We start from the raw sequence: 16,716 nt of genomic DNA, 5'->3' as shown, positions 1-16,716 counted from the left end.
TTGGAAATTGATTTAATAGTTACCAGCTTTTAAAGCTTTAATTAAATTGTATACTTCTACTCTATTATTCCATATTCTTTTCTCTCCTTTAAGGGGCTTCTATAAGTTAAGCCCCCATATTTTTCTTAAATAGATGCATTGCTTACTCAATTGAGAAATGTGGAATAAAAATTTCCCATGACTCCTGTGATTACTCTTTCAGTTGCCTCCAAATGTTTCAACCCAGCTCTCCTAAAATATGTGATCCAAGGTTGAATAATCAACTTTATCTTTTAACACACATTTGCACACAATGATTGGAACACACACATCCATACATAGACACTTCTCTGTTTATGCTTTTCCTCTCATTTTCATCAACCTCTGAGGTTTTTGCAAAGAGTAAATCATAGCCACTAAATACAAACAGATCAAATCCCCCTCCCCACCATGTATGGCTCTCTAAAGCCAAGGTGATTTATGATGCTAAGTTTAAAAGAAATATCACTGCTGTTCATTGTTCTGCCCAGCCATTTAATAGCTGCTCCCAGTGAAACGAGACAGGAAAACATTTAATTAGAAGTGCATTAAATTTGGAAGACATGAGTGTTTAGCAATCTTTGCAAATTAAATACTGCATGTGTGGGAGAGATACAGATGTACTTCTCTTCATGTAATATTGTTGCCATGCTCCTGAGAATTTGAACAGGAAAGCAATTTTTTTTAAGTGAAGCTTAATTCTTTTAAAAATCTGCCTTGAATCTTTTTATAAAACAAAGCTTCCTTCTGAGCAATAAGCCTCTATTCTATCCTATTTTATCAGCATAGAATTTAGCCTAGAACTCAAAATGCATTGAACTTTTAGAAGTTTGTTTATTGAGTCAACAAATATTGAGCACTGTCTTGGTTCAGGCTGCTATAGCAGAATACCATAGACTGGGTGGCTTAAACAACAGACATTTATTTCTCATAGTTCTGGAGGCTGGGAGTCTAAGTTCAGAGTGCCAGCATGGTCAGGTTCTGGTGAGAACCTCCTTCCTGGTTTCAGGCAGTCATCTTCTTGCTGTGTCCCTACCTGGCAGGGAGAGAGAAAGATCCTCCGTTCAGTCCATTATAAGCACCTGCTAAGTGCCATGCACAGTGCTGTCTGCTAGGGGCACAATGGTAAACAAAATAGACAAGGTCCTGCTCAAATGAAGTATACAGTTCAGCAAGGCAGAGAAATGACAAGCAAACCAGCAGACAGTTACAGAGGAAGACAAGCAGGCTGATGGGGGGAGAGAAATGGGGGAAGCAAGTCTAGAAAAGGTCATCAGGGAGAGCTGCTCTGAGGAGGGGCCGTTTGAGCTGAGGCTGAAAGGCTGAGGATGAATCAACATGTGAAGAGCTGGGGAAGGGCATTCAGGTGTGACATGGTGCAGGAGTGAAGTAAGGCTCCGAGGAGGGCTTCTTGTGGGGCCTGGGTTTGTCTGGTGGCCCTAGGGGAGAAGGTTAGAGGTAGGTGGAGGCCAACGTCTCAGCTCAACATTCTAGTTCTATTGCTTTCTAAAAAAGATGTTGCTTATAATGGCATCTTTGAAGTAGGGTAGTCGTGTGGGCTGAATGTTTATGTCCCCCCAAATTCATATCTTAAAGCCCTACCTTCTATGGTGATGGTAGTGGGAGGTGGGGCCTTTGGGAGGTGATTAGGTCATGAGGGTGGAGCCCTGGTGATAAAAGAGACCTCAGCGCTCTCTTTCCACCAGGTGAGGATACTAGAAGTCTGCGTCTATAAGCCAGAGGAGGGTCCATGGCCATGCCAGCATCCTGACCTCCAACTTCCAGCCTCCAGAACCGTGAGAGATAAATTTCTGCTGTCTATAAGCCACCCAGTTTATGGTAGTTTGTTATGGCAGCCTGAGCAGACTAAGGTTGTAGTATATCTTCAGAAATTCATAGGTTGGGAATCCTCTGGTTGTCCAGTGGTTAGGACTCCGCACTTTCACTGCTGAGGTTGCGGGTTCAATCCCTTAGTCGGGGAACTAAGATACTGCAAGCCAAACGGCGCAGCCAAAGAAGAAAAAGAAAAGAAAACAAAAAGAAAAGCATAGGTTAATACAAAAAAAAAAAAAAAAGATGTATTTCTTCCATTATGAAGCTCAACTGCCATAGTGTGGGAGCTGGGGGAAAGGAGGACGTAATGGAGGCATATTTTAAAGTAGTAATAATAACAACATCCACCTGGTGAGGGCTTACTCCGGGAGATTCTAAGGGATTTACATTATTATCTCGTTTACCCTTATAACAAACCAGTGAAATGGTAGATTAGAAATGTGATCAGCTGCAAGTAATAGAAAACCTCAAAGACAGTGGCTTAAATAGGTAGACACTGAGGGTATTTTTCACATAGAAAAAAAGTGTTAAGGTATACAGTCCTGGGCTAGGAGAGCTGCTCAGTGATGCTGTCAAAGACCGAAAATCTGGTTACTGGTGAAAACTGTGACCCACTGCCAATTCTAGCTGTAAGAGCAGCAGCATCCTCAAAGCAGCATCAGGAAAAAGGATATGGACCTTAGTGACTATTTGTTATTGTCATTATTACCAAAAGTGTTTATAACCCAAACTTCTAAATGACAGGGCTGCAAATAATTAAAGGACACATTTTTGGTTCTTGAGGGAGTTACAAATGAGTTGGATGAGCCAGACTTCAATATAAAAAGATAAATAACAGGGCTTCCCTGGTGGCGCAGTGGTTGAGTCCACCTGCCGAGGCAGGGGACGCGGGTTTGTGCCCCGGTCCGGGAAGATCCCACATGCCACGGAGCAGCTGGGCCCGTGAGCCATGGCCACTGAGCCTGCGTGTCCGGAGCCTATGCTCCGCAACGGGAGAGGCCACAACAGTAAGAGACCCGTGTACCGCAAAAAAACAAACAAAAAAGATAAATAACAATGCAGTTTACTACAGTTGAACAGATGCAACAATATAGGTGCTAGAAGTTCCAGGATTGGAAAGATTAGTATCGTAAAATGTCTAACCAGAAAGAGCTTTAGAGACTGTGTCATCCAAGGACTCATTTTATAGATGATGAGTGGTCAAGAAGGATGAAGCAAATTGCCCAGCTGATAGCTGAGCAGAAACTAGAATCCAGGGCTGGTGAATCTTCGTCTGTTGCCCTTTCTTCAGAGCATGCTGGTACTGTTACTGGAAAACTGGGTTTGCCTCTTCGTGGGTATGGAGCCAAAAGACACAACCAAGCCAAAGCGTGGGAGAAGGAAGGATTCACTACCTGCAGCGAGTAAGGAGAACACTGGGGATCTTTCCCAAAGCACTGTCTCCCCTTCGCTTAAAGCTGGGGAAGTTTTAAGCTAAGGGTACGTGCATACTCATGAAGGGGCTTGAGCAGAGGAGAATTCAGCATAGAATTAGGGCAAAGGTCGACAGAGCCAAGCTTTAGTTGTTTGAAATCAGGAGAGTCAGAAGAAGTTCCAGTTGATCTGGTGGTTTGAACCCTTGAAGGGGGGTTTAAATTCTGCAAAACAGCTCAGAAAGTGCTTCAGGCTAATCATTACCATCGAAACAGAACTGAGAGTCTTTACAACTGATTTATTACCTGCTATTGTTACTTTCCTTGCCTTTAACAGCCTTTGTTCTTCTGTTCCCTTGAGATCATTATTACTGAGACCTGTTCAAGGGCAAGCATTGTGGCCGGGCTTAGATCACAAAATGGCTTAGGTCTAAAATGGTTCCTCTTATGTCAAAAGTTACATCTGGTTCTTTTCCTCTGGGGCCCCCTACCTTATCTGCTTACACTACCAAGGGCTAACCTGGTCAAGGAAAGCTTCTTGGAGTGGTGGGCAGGGGGGGCGACTTTAAACTGAGCCTGGAAAGGAGGGCAAGACTTAGGCAATTAGAAGCAGTAGAGTAGGGCATTTCGGGTAGGAAGAATGTCATAATAAAAGCTTCAGACTGAGAAATGAGCCTGACATTTTCCAGCAGTGAGGAGATGAGCTTGGCTGGCAGGGAGAGGCCAGGGGAGGGAAACAAAGTTTGAAATCGGTGGAGGCAAGGGCAGTGGGCTTTGTGTTCTAGCTGGGGAAACCACTCGCTGTCTCCCATAGGACGTCAGCTGTATGGCGCGATCCACCATTGAGTAGATCCAACTTTGCTCTTACTCGAGGCCACATTCATCATTTGTGCATCAGATATTTATTAAGCTTTTTTCTGCAATGAGTTAGACACACTGTTAGGTATTACTGAAGCAATGATAGCAAACTAGCTATGGATCGGGCAGTCAACTAGCAAATGATCCAGAAAGAGAGATTGGATTTACTTGTAAATAATTACAATGCAGGACCTTGTGTGTGATACCAATAAACTGCTTTGTCATTCAATAAAATGAAAAGAAAAATTACATCCAACTAATGAGATTAGAGATGACTATTGGAAAGGCAGCACAGAACCTGGAAGAATAAGCAGAATCAAGGGATCAAGAGAACATTCCAGAAAGAGGGAGCAACTTGAGCAAAGTTGGGAGGACGTAAGTGGGAGGACAGGGGTGTGTCTAGTTAACAGATGGACCAGAGGATGGATAAAAGGAGTGGGGGGAGTTAGAGGGAGTGATGTGTGTCACCAAAACCATCCCTTTAGGGCTTCATTTGTCTGGTGGAGGTGGGACCATACAGGGGATGTTGCTGCTGTGAATATCTCCAGGTTGCTGGGTTTTCTTTCTTTCTTTTTTTTTAATTTTTATTGGCGTATAGTTGATTTACAATGTTGTGTTAGTTTCAGGTGTACAGCAAAGTGAATCAGTTATACATATACATGTACCCACTCTTTTTTAGATTATTTTCCCATATAGGTCAGTCATTACAGAGTATTGAGTAGAGTTCCCTGTGCTATAGAGTAGGTCTTTATTTGTTATCTATTTTATACATAGTAGTGTGTACACGTCAATCCCAATATCCCAATTTGTCCTTACCATCCCTTTCCCCCCTGGTAACCATAAGTTTATTTTCTATATCTGTGACTCTATTTCTGTTTTGTAAATAAGTTCATTTGTACCTTTTTTTAAAAAAGATTACACATACAAGCGATATATGATATTTGTCTTTCTCTTCTGACTTACTTCACTCAGTATGACAATCTCTAGGTCCATCCATGTTGCTGCAAATGACATTATTTCGTTCTTTTTTATGGCCGAGTAATATTCCATTGTATATATGTACCACATCTTCTTTATCTACTCCTCTGTCAATGGACATTTAGGTTGTTTCCATGTCTTTTCTCTTAAAACTAGCTCAGGCATTCAAAGGCCTAGAGCATTGATAATCTATAGAAACTTTACATTGGGGAATAGTTGGTTCCCAACACCAAGTCAGTTAACACCCAAACAAACATACTTCGGGTCCCACTATCTCATAGTGGTTTGGAAAAACATTTCGGCAAATGTTAATAGGAGGTTTCCCTGAGTACACCCAGAGGTGAGTTGATAAGACTCTGAAGCCAAGGGGGGTCCGGGACGCTTCTATCTCCAAAACAGAAACAACGTAAAACTGCCTCTCTGAGGCTAAAATAGAAGAGGTAAAGGGATGTGAGCCTGGCAGGACAAGCTTTTCAGGCCCGGTCATGCTCTTCCATACTGTGATCTAAGTTTAGACTCAAATCTGAGAACAGGAAGACAGATTAAATGTCTGTTTCCGCTGTAAATTCCACATTCCCAGTTTGAATTTCCTTTAGTACCTTATAGGTCCTTTCAAAGTCCCCCCTATCTGCACTGGCGTCCAGACTGTAGACACACAGAGCTGTGGTTTCTGGCATAGGATCATAAGAAAATTCCAGAAAGTTTGAGCAGATGTGAAATCTGGAAAGGAAGGTGGTTATTTGATGGTGATTACATCAGGTTTGGGGAAGATTTTCTCCAAGGCCACCCCACCTTCACCCCTGAAGTGCTCCTGTTTCTGTTCGTGGGACAGTTGGGTTATTAAAGCTGACTTCTTTTTTTTTGATAAATGTATTTATTTATTATTATTATTATTTTTGGCTGCGTTGGGTCTTCATTGCTGCACGCAGGCTTTCTCTAGTTGCTGTGAGTGGTGGCTTCTCTTGTTGCAGAGCATGGGTTCTAGGCACGTGGGCTTCAGTAGCTGTGGGTCGAGGGCTCTAGAGCGCAGGCTCAGTAGTTGTGGCGCTCGGGCTTAGTTGCTCCATGGCATGTGAGATCTTCCCGGACCAAGGCTTGAACCCATGTCCCCTGCATTGGCAGGCGGATTCTTAACTGCTGTGCTACAAGGGAAGTCCCTAAAGCTGACTTCTAATTGTGTGCAGGGGCCTGGACTTCTTATCGTTTTCCTCCTTGCCACTCCCCCTGTTTGTACCTTTCCTTTATCTTTGCCTTTTGGCCCAAACAGAAAGTCCCAGCCGTGTGAGGGGAGGATGGAGTGGGGGTGGGCTGTGTTGGCTGAGGTCGGTTGGGAATAGCAGACGTTCCAACAGTGAAACATTGGCAAGTCCCCGTTCCATGCTGGCTGAACCTTGCCTTTCTTTCTGTGTTCTTGGAGACAAGCACTGTTTTCTTCTCCACCCAGATGGTAATACTCACAAACCAGGCCATCCCCGAGTTCAAAAGTAGTCTCCTTCCTCATACAAGTCGGTGGAGGGTACACAGTAGCTCACTGGCTCCAGGAGAGGCTCCGTAGATTAGCTAGTTAATTAATAACGACATAGCACTCTAAACTTGCTGAGCATTTATTTCATATATTCTATGGATTGTTACTTAATGATAAAAGACACTCCTAGTGAGAATAGTAAAACTCAACGTCTAACAAGAAAACAATCTATAAAGCTATACACCTTCCCCTGATTTTTCTAACATTGGAAGAAATTTCTCTAACGTTAGTAAGCCCTTTAGAGAAATACGAAAGAAAGAGGGGAAAAAAAAGAAAATGAATTTAGTGAGAAGAGCTTTCATGAGGGAGAAAATGGGGAGGACGAGAGAAGGTAAAGGGTAGATGTGGCAACAGGGATCCTTAGGGAGAAGCAACACCCCAGACCAAGGAGGAATAGGATAGATTCCCAAGTCTTCTGGAGAAGTTTGAGGAGAGCAGACGTCCTCGGCAAACACATTTTCTAAGAACAGTTCGGGGTCATCCAGACATTCCGTTCAAATTAGTGGCTGTTCTGGAAAAAAACAGGCAGTAGTTGCTGAAACAAGCAATCTAGAAGTGCAAGGAAGTTAATGTTCACTAATGGAAAGTTTTCCAGGCTGGTCTCTAAGTCATTGCTGTAAGGCTGTCTCTGTGAATTGCTGTGGCTTTCCAACAGGCTTGGGGCAGAGCCCTTCCAAGGAGAGTTAAAATCCCCCCACCTCCCAGAGCTTCTAAATTTAGTGTTATTGTTAACATTATTTGTACAGTTATAATGTAAAATACGTGCTGCTGAAAGCTTAGCTCTACAAGGAAGCAGAATACTCTTAAACTGCTGATAATCAAATCCTTCTCACACAGAATTTACAGAACACATTTTCTCTAAGCTGCTCAGCTACAGAAGGTGGTGGGTATTCCAGTGAGATAATGATTTTTGGAGAGATTCCATCTCCTAGGTGACATCGAGTGACCTCAGGAAGGTCTCCCATAGATAGCTCTGCCTACCCAGGAGGGCAACAGACCCAACTGCCTAATAATGGACAGAGTGCCCCCAATGTGAATAACTGCCCCCCACTGGAAGGATTCAAGCTGAGACAGGACAACTTGCCCAAGGGGATTTCTGCTCTAGTAGCAGGACACATGGGCCTCCGAGGTCCCTGGTTTTATGACCCTAGCAGCACAGGGCCAGTGAAAATAAGAAAGTTGTTAGATGGCTTTGTTCTCAGGACTTAGAATTATAACCACTGACTAAAAGAATGCAAAAAAAAAAAAAAAATGAGGTCCAGTGGTTAGAACGCCATGCTTCCACTGCCAGGGGTGTGGGTTCGATCCCTGGTTGGGGAATTAAGATCCTACAAGCCAAACAGCACGACCAAAAATTTTAAAAAATAAAATGAAAGAATGCAAACAAACTCAATGGGATGATTTGGAGGTAGGTATATTGTGAGTGATTTCTTAGAAGAGCTTTCATGCTTCCTTTTGCACTTCTGGTCTGGTTTGTGTAACTTTTCTTCCTCATCATCTAGGATTTATTACAAAACAGACTGCGACACACTGTTGAAAACAAACCATTTCTTGCAGCTTCTTAGGAAAGTGGTAAGACGTACTGTTTGTCTTATAAGTGCTGAAGGTAAACTTACAAAGCTTGCAGGCACGTAATAACATTAAAAAAATACAGAGATGTATTCATTTATTAATTCATCTTCATTTGTCCTTCATTTAAAAAATTTTTTTCTCGTGAAATAAAGATACACACAAACACCTATATACAAATCACCTAAGCCAGGAAATAGCACATCACCCGACCTAAGACCCTCTGCATGCCTCTACCAAACTGCACCTGTCGCCCTATCAACGTCAAGTCTATCCTGAAATTTCTGTTACTCTCTTCACTGTTTTTCTCTATAATTGTTATCACCTGTGCTTTTATCCTTATCGTTTAAGAGTTGCTTGTTTATGAAGTGGAATAAATAGAATCATATTTTAATCTTTCATTGCTTCTTTGCTTAACATTTTATTTTTGAGATTCATCCATGTTGATGTAATTGTGTAGTATTTCATTGTATGATTATACCACAATTTAATGATCCAGTCCACCTTTGGTGAACATTTGGATTGTTTCTTGCTTTTTGCAACTATGAACAATGCTGCCATTGATTCCTGTATGTGTCTTTGAGTCCACTTGTGCAAGGGTTTTTCTAGAATACATACCTACATTGGAATTACTGAGTCTTTGTATATGTGCACATTCAACTTTCTAGGTAATACCAACCTGTTTTTCTAAAGTTATTATACATTTGAATTCCAACCTGCAGTGTGTCTGAGTTCTGGTTGGTCACTCCACATCAACAGTTGGCATTGAACAACTTTTTATGTTAGCCGTTTTGATGAGTGTGTGGTGTTATCTCATTGTAGTTTCAATTTACATTTCCCTGATTACCAATGAAACTAAATGTCTTTTGATAAGTTTATGAACCATTTACACTTGTTCTTTTGTGAAATTCCTCTTCATTTCTTCTGCTTGCTTTTCTACTGATGGCTAGATTTTTATTTATTGATTTATATGAATTCTCTGTATCTTTTGGATTCAAATATTTGTTTGATTATATGTGTCGCAAATATATTCTTGCTTTAGAAATACTTCCTTACCCAGAATTTGTTAACATATTCTCCTACATTGTCTCCTAAAAGTTTTGTATCATATATCATTGGATCTTAAGTTGCCACTGATGGTAAGAAAAATCACAATTTCAGAAATGGTAAAACGTGAAAAAAAGTGTATCCTTGACATGATGACAGCAATGCAGTTTTGCTTTTCTTATAGAGGTCTTTAATCCAACTAAAGCTGATGTGGTGAAATGGTGTAGAGTGGGGTCCACGTCTATTTTTTGCTATATGGATAATCAGCTACCTCCTCGTCATTTATTGAAAAGTTTATCTTTCCCGCAATGATCTGAGCTACCATCTCTACCATACACTGAGTTTCCGTATATGCCAGGGGTGTTTCTGGGCTCTCATTTTTGTTTGACTGGTCTGTCTGTCTCTCCCTGAACCTATACCACCCTTACTGATTACTATAGGTTTGGTATATAGAAGGGTAATTCCTTCCTCTATGTTCTTCTTTAAGAGCCTCTTGAAGAAGAGACCTCTGTTGGGATTTCAAATGGAAATGCGTTGAAGTTATAGATCAATTTGTGGAGAATTAATGTTTTTATGAGATTGGGTCTTTTCTATCCATAAATATATTTCTCTAATTAAGTCTTCTTCATAGCCTTTCAATAAAGTTTTATAATTCTCTTTGTAAAGGTCTTACACATATTTTATTAGATCCATTCCTAAGTATCTTGTTTTTTGATACTGTAGGGGAGGGAAAAGTTTTCCTTGACCATATTAGGGCCCCTGACTGGGTCTGAAAATGAAACTGACAAAGACAGATTCACAGGAGAAAAGCATACAAATTTAGACTCGGGAGCCTAGGTAAGAAAATGATGACCTGAAGAAACAGTTAAGACTGTGTATTGTTTTTTTGAATTTTATTTATTTTTTATATAGTAGGTTCTTATTAGTTATCTATTTTATACATGTTAGCGTATACATGTCAATCCCAATCTCCCAATTCATCCCACCCCCACCGCCGCTTGCCCCCTTGGTGTCTATACGTTTGTTCTGTACATCTGTGTGTCTATTTCTGCCTTGCAAACCGGTTCATCTGTACTATTTTTCTAGATTCCACATATATGCATTAATATACAATATTTTTCTCTTTCTGACTTACTTCACTCTTTATGATAGTCTCTAGGTCCATCCACGTCTCTACAAATGACCCAATTTTTTTTTTTTTTTTTTTTTTTTGCGGTACGCAGGCCTCTCATGTTGTGGCCTCTCACGTTGCGGAGCACAGGCTCCGGACGCGCAAGCTCAGTGGCCATGGCTCACGGGCCCAGCCGCTCTGCGGCATGTGGGATCTTCCCGGACCGGGGCACGAACCCGTGTCCCCTGCATCGGCAGGCGGACTCTCAACCACTGCGCCACCAGGGAAGCCCCAAGTGACCCAATTTTGTTCCTTTTTATGGCTGAGTAATATTCCATTGTATATATGTACCACATCTTCTTTATCCATTCTTCTTAGACTGTGTATTTTAATGCTGAGTTTGATAAAAAAAAAAAAAGGGCAGTAGTATAGAAATATGATAAGGAGTATAAAGTAATTATAGTAAACATTGTATGGCATCTTTCAAAAAGTTTCATTTCTGTTTATTGCTGGTATATATGGATGCTCATGATTTTTGCGTATTGACTTTTGTACCCAGAAACATTGCCAAACTCTCATATTCATCTCAACAGGCTCTGTACACATTCTTTTGAATTTCCTACATATACTATTATGTCACTGTGATTTTTTCCTTTCCAATCTATATATTTTATTTATTTTTCTTGCCTTACTCCACTATTTAGGACCTTAAGTACAATACTGAATAGAAGTGGAGATGGCAGCACACTTATCATGTTCCCCATTTTAAAGGGACTGGTTACGTATAATGTTTGCTGTAGGTTTTTGTAAATACCTTTTATCAAGGAAAATATTCCTAGTTTTCTATGTATTTCATCTGAATGGATATTGAATTTTATCAAAGAATTTGTCTGCATCTACTGAGGTCATTATATGATTTTTCTCCTTTAATCCTTTAATGTGGTGAATTACATTAATTGATTTTTCTCATTTGAAATTAACCTTGTATTCTTGGGTAAACCAATTTGGTTCTGATTATCATCTTGCTGGATTCAAATTGCTAAAATTTTGCCTGTGACTTTTCTGTCTGTATGTGTGAGATTGACCTGAAATTTTTTGTTTCTCACATTCTCTTCGTCAGATTTTGGTATAAGTTTATGCCAGCCTCATAAAATGATTTGAGAAATAATCCATCTTTTTCCATACTCTAGCTTGTGAGACACTGGAATTATTTATTACTTGAATGTCTGGTAGAAGTTACTGGTAAAACTGTTTCAGCCTGGATTTTTCTTTGCAGAAAATATTTAACAACAGATTCAAGTTCTTGAATGGTTATGAGTCTATTCTGGTTTTCTATTTCAGTTGTTTTTTTAAAATTTATTTTATTTATTTATTTTTGGCTGCATTGGGTCTTCATTGCTGCACACGGGCTTTCTCTAGTTGTGGCGAGTGGGGGCTGCTCTTCGTTGCGGTGTGTGGGCCTCACACCACAGTGGCTTCTCTTGTTGCAGAGCACAGACTCTAGGCACCGGGCTTCAGTAGTTGTGGCTCGCAGGCTCTAGAGTGCAGGCTCAATAGTTGTGGTGCACGGGCCTAGTTGCTCCATGGCATGTGGGATCTTCCTGGACCAGGGATCGAACCCGTGTCGCCTGCGTTGGCAGATGGATTCTTAACCACTGCGCCACCAGGGAAGCCCTATTTCAGTTTTATTAACATATTTCTTGGAATTTTCCCACTTCATCTAAGTTTTCAAATTAATTGGCATAAAAATGTTCACAAATATGTCCTTGTAATTTCTGCATCATGTATGATTATAAACTATATAGGAATATAGTTTATTCCTCACATTGTTTGTACCTTTTCTTTTTCCCTTTATCAGTTTTCACCAGAAGTTTGTAAAATGTATGAGTCTCTCACAAATCCAGTGTTTGGCTTAATTGGTCCTTTCTATTGTATGTTTGTTTTCAATTTTATTTTCTTATTTTATCTTATTTCCTTTCTTCTGTTTTATTGAACTTTATTTTGCCGTTCTTTTTCTAACTTTTTTGCTCTTTACACTTCCAAGTATTTTCTAATATAAGCTTTTAGGTCTAAATTTCCCTTTAACTACTTGTCTAGGTTTCCTCTCTTTAGCTTCCACATGTAGTATTGAATATTTGTTACACAGCATTTAAATACTGTCACATTTTCATAACTATTTGTTCTTTGACCCAAAAGTTTCCAAACAAATGGGTTTTTCTAGTTTTTTTTTTTTTTTTTTAAACTGATTCTTGACTTAATTGCATTGTGGTCAGAGAATATGCTCTGTATGATAGGAAATTTTCAAAATCTGTTGAGACTTGCTTTATGGCTCATTCTATGACCAACTTTAGTAAGGTTTCTGGGTGGGCTCAAAAATAATTTTTTCCTTACTCTATGATTTTGCACTTGGGGTCCCACCTTTATTGGGTCTCCCATTAAACTCCCCACTTAAAGCAGACCCTATGCTTTTACTTCTGTCCCCAAGACTCCCAAGGCTGCAAAAACCAATATTCAGATTCACTAGATTTAGCAAATACCTTCCAGGCAAAAGCCTCTGCTTACCTCTCTTGGGTTCTGGCCTCTACTCTGTCCTAGGACTATTTCTTAACTTCTTGCCAGTTTTTGGATCCCTTCCAGAATTTTTTTTTTCAGAATATATTTTTAATATTTTACCCAGTATTTTTGTTGTTCTTTTCAGTCGAAGAGTTAGTCCAGACACCTAGCCAAGCATATAACTAGAAATGGAAATCCTCTTTTATTTTTCATCATGTATTTATTGGACACCTACTATGTTTGGAATAAGCGCTATACTTGTGATCTGTACAAGGTAGACTAGTAGCATGAGAAAAAGAGATGCTGACTGGGGTAGGACAGTAGAGGAAACTAACAGAAGGTGGCGGGAAGGTGGTTAAAAACAAGCAGGCCTGGGGATGAAGCCCAGGATCTCAGCTTACTAGCTGTGAGGCCTGAGGCAAGTCACTCAACCTCTCTGTGCCTTCATCTATAAATTGGTATTAACAATAGCAAGCTACCTCATAGCTTTGTAGTTAGAATTACTAGGAAGCTAAGGAGTGATGGCTCAGAAAATGCTAACTAGCCTGTGTTCTCATAGAAGAGATGCAAAAACTGGGAACAACAAAGTTATTTCTCTACGACTTAATCCCCTCCCCTGGGAGCTGCCAGACGGAGGGCATAGTACCACCTCCCTTCCAACTCCAGGCTTGGGAGACTGGATTCTTATTCTAGGGAAATTCCTTCACTCTTCCGGATTCCCTCAAAGAAACCCCTTCTCACCAGCCCTCTCCCTCCTGAGTTAGATTGCTTCCTCAAGGAGTTTAGAGTGTTGGAAATTAAAAGACAGGAAGGAAATGGCTTGCAGGCAACTTCTGCTTTTCAGAAGTTCCTGGAGACAAGCAGAATGCCTGTGTGCATTCTTATAAGGGGGGGTGGAGAGAGGGGGAAATGTATGGAGAAAAATGGAAGTTCATATTTTAAAAACTAGCCCGGGGCTTCCCTGGTGGCGCAGTGGTTAAAAATCCACCTGCCAATGCAGGGGACACGGGTTTGAGCCTTGGTCCAGGAAGATCCCACATTGCCGTGGAGCAACTAGGCCCATGCACCACAACTACTGAGTCTGCACTCTAGAGCCTGCGAGCCACAACTACTGAGCCCTTGTGCCACAACTACTGAAGCCCATGTGCCTAGAGCCTGTGCTGTGCAACAAGAGAAGCCACCGCAATGAGAAGCCAGCACACCGCAACTAGAGAAAGCCTGTGTGCAGCAACGAAGACCCAGCACAGCCAAAAAAAAAAAAACAACAACAACAAAAACCTAGCCTGGTTCAAAAGGGGTGGCTAAAGGACGCCAGCTAGACGGAGAAGAGAAGAATGGAGAGAAGAAGAGTACCCTGTATGCCCTGCTAGGGAACTTGGGTTTTTTCCTCTGGGCAGTGGCTTGCTGATAACTGGTGCCATGGTCAGATCTGCAATTCAGGATGGAGGGTGCTTAGAACTGCTCAGGAACTGAGAGCAGAGAGACCAACTTGAATATGCCCCCAGTGGATCCTCAGAGATGTGGTGAGGGTGGGCCTGGTGGCTAGAGGATGAGGCCTCGTGCTGTGCAGCTGTGGATGCCCTTGAAGGCAGCCAACACGGTAGCTCTGCAGAGGGCTTTGGAGAGTAGAAATGACAAGACGTGGTGGACATGGAAGGGGAGAGGAAGGAAATGAGACTCCTTCCTAGGTTTCTGGCAAAGATGACTACATGGATGATGGTGCAATTAGCCAAGATAGGAGATTCAGGAGGAACAGGTTTGAAGAAAAAAACACAATGGACCTGAATTTGGCGTCAATGCGGGCCATGCTGGTGGAGGTGTCTACAGCCTCTGAACACAGTCATGGGGCCCTCTGGGTTCTGGCTGATGCGAGGAGGAGGGAGTTTCCAGAAGGAAATCGTGGTCAATAGCATCTTATTCTAGAGATTGTGAGGGAGGGCCTGAAAGGGTCCACTGCATTTGGCAACCAGAAGTTTGTTGGTGACTCTGGCCTGAGGAACGTAAGGGGCGGAGGAGAAATGAAGCCTGTGAAGAAATGAAAAAGGGGGGCCTCCTCTTTCCAGGGAGCTTGGCTGGGGAGTGAAGCTGGCAGAAAAGTCGATGGCCTGGGGACAAGAAAGTCTGCTACTTCTTCTCCTGCTTCTCCTCCACCCCGGGACCCTGGCGGCTCCCTGGTGGGAGACTCCTGAGCCTGCTAACGCTGAGGGGTGAGTCCAGAGTTGGGGGAAGGGACACGGAGCGGAAGGGGGTGGGGTCACTACAGGTGAAGGAAGAGTTTCCTTCCTCCTACATTCCAGTGGACTCAGTGGGAATCCGGGGCTCCCCACACACTTCTTAGGTGTCAGGGGAAGGGAGTGAAGGCCTATCGTGCAACAGGTATTTCATGAGTCTCTGTTTTGCTTAGGGGGTGGTGTAAAGCAGGTAGACACCAGAGAATGAGAAAATCGTAGACACCTGAACCAATCATTCAGCTGCGGGATCAAATCTCAGGTGGGTTTGGAGGAAGGGAGGATGTCTAAGGCTTCCTGAATGATGAAAGGAAGGAAGGAAGCCTGGCAGAATAGTTCCTTCCCAAGGCAGGAGGTAGTGAAAATAGCCTGAAAGAGACAGGAAAAATCCAAGTGGGAAAAATGGAAAGAAAAAAAAAAAGCAAACAGCAACAGCACGCTCGGGGTCCCAGACGCTAAGCTAAATTAGGCACTTTACATGTAATGGTGTGCAGTCCTCAAGACAATCCCGTGGGAAAGTCATTACTGTTTCCATTCTATTGATGTAGAAACTGAGGATCCAGCTATTTTTCTCGCTTTAATTCCACTTCTCCAGAGCAGAGTGAAACGCTCTGAAATATGAAGGGGAAAGTCCAGTCCTTGTCTTTGAGAATTTTTTTCTGCTCGTGAAGCCACGTGAAAGGCACCGAAGAGGAAAATTCTACTAGTGACCTTGGGCCGAGGAAACCACCTTCGTTTCCCCTGGGCCTTGGTTTAGGATGGGGCAAAGCTTGGCTGAATGCTTGAGAAAGAAAGGCAGAAGGAACCTGGATGAGGAAGTGGTTCCCCGGGGTTCCTTCTGCAGAACCAGCCCAGGGGCCCCTATGACAGGGCGCTGGTCCCCCGGTCGCAGTACAGCCCAGTCACGCCACAGTCCACCTCTGGGAAGAGACTGTGCTGCGGCTGGCTCGGCACGCAGGAGCTTTATATAAACGCCTATTTTTCAGTACCCTCAAAGGTATCATCCACAGGACGCGTATTGAGAAATTAATGGCATTTGGAAGGAACACATGTACTTCCATCCATAACTTTCAAGAGCGGCAAAAGCAGCAAAGAGATCAAAACCAGTGTGCGACAATAATATACAGCCCTGGCAATCCATTTCTTTAAACAGTATATTTTTAAAAGGGGATGTGTAGTAGGATTTGGGGTGGGGGGGGAGAAAGTAAGCAAAGAAGCAGATGCGCTACTGGTGATCAAAAGTGGATTATAAAACATTCATGCTGTGAGCATTTTTTGCACTTTAATATTCTTTTTCGGTAATTGGGCTCTTAAGATCCACGTGACCCGCCGCAGGGTTGCCATGGGGACCAGAAGAAACTTGATTGCGGAAAAGTAACGTTCGGGTTGCAGCAAGCACTCGAAAGGCCGGGGCCTTCCCGGGAGCGCGGTAGATGGGCAGCGCGGCGGCGCGCGGGGCGGCTGAGCAGGAGGGAGTCCGCCGGGCGGCGCGCGGCCGGGAGCTGGCGGCGGAGCGCGGCGTCACGTGGCGGGGAGGGGCCTGCGCACCGCCCGCTGCCGCCGCCGCCGCCGCCTCCGCGCCGC

This window comes from Monodon monoceros, unplaced genomic scaffold (assembly GCF_005190385.1).
Source record: "Monodon monoceros isolate NGI ecotype Baffin Bay Population unplaced genomic scaffold, NGI_Narwhal_1 Super_Scaffold_1, whole genome shotgun sequence".
NCBI classification, from domain to species: Eukaryota; Metazoa; Chordata; class Mammalia; order Artiodactyla; family Monodontidae; genus Monodon; species Monodon monoceros.
Note: the sequence above shows the minus strand (reverse complement) of the source record.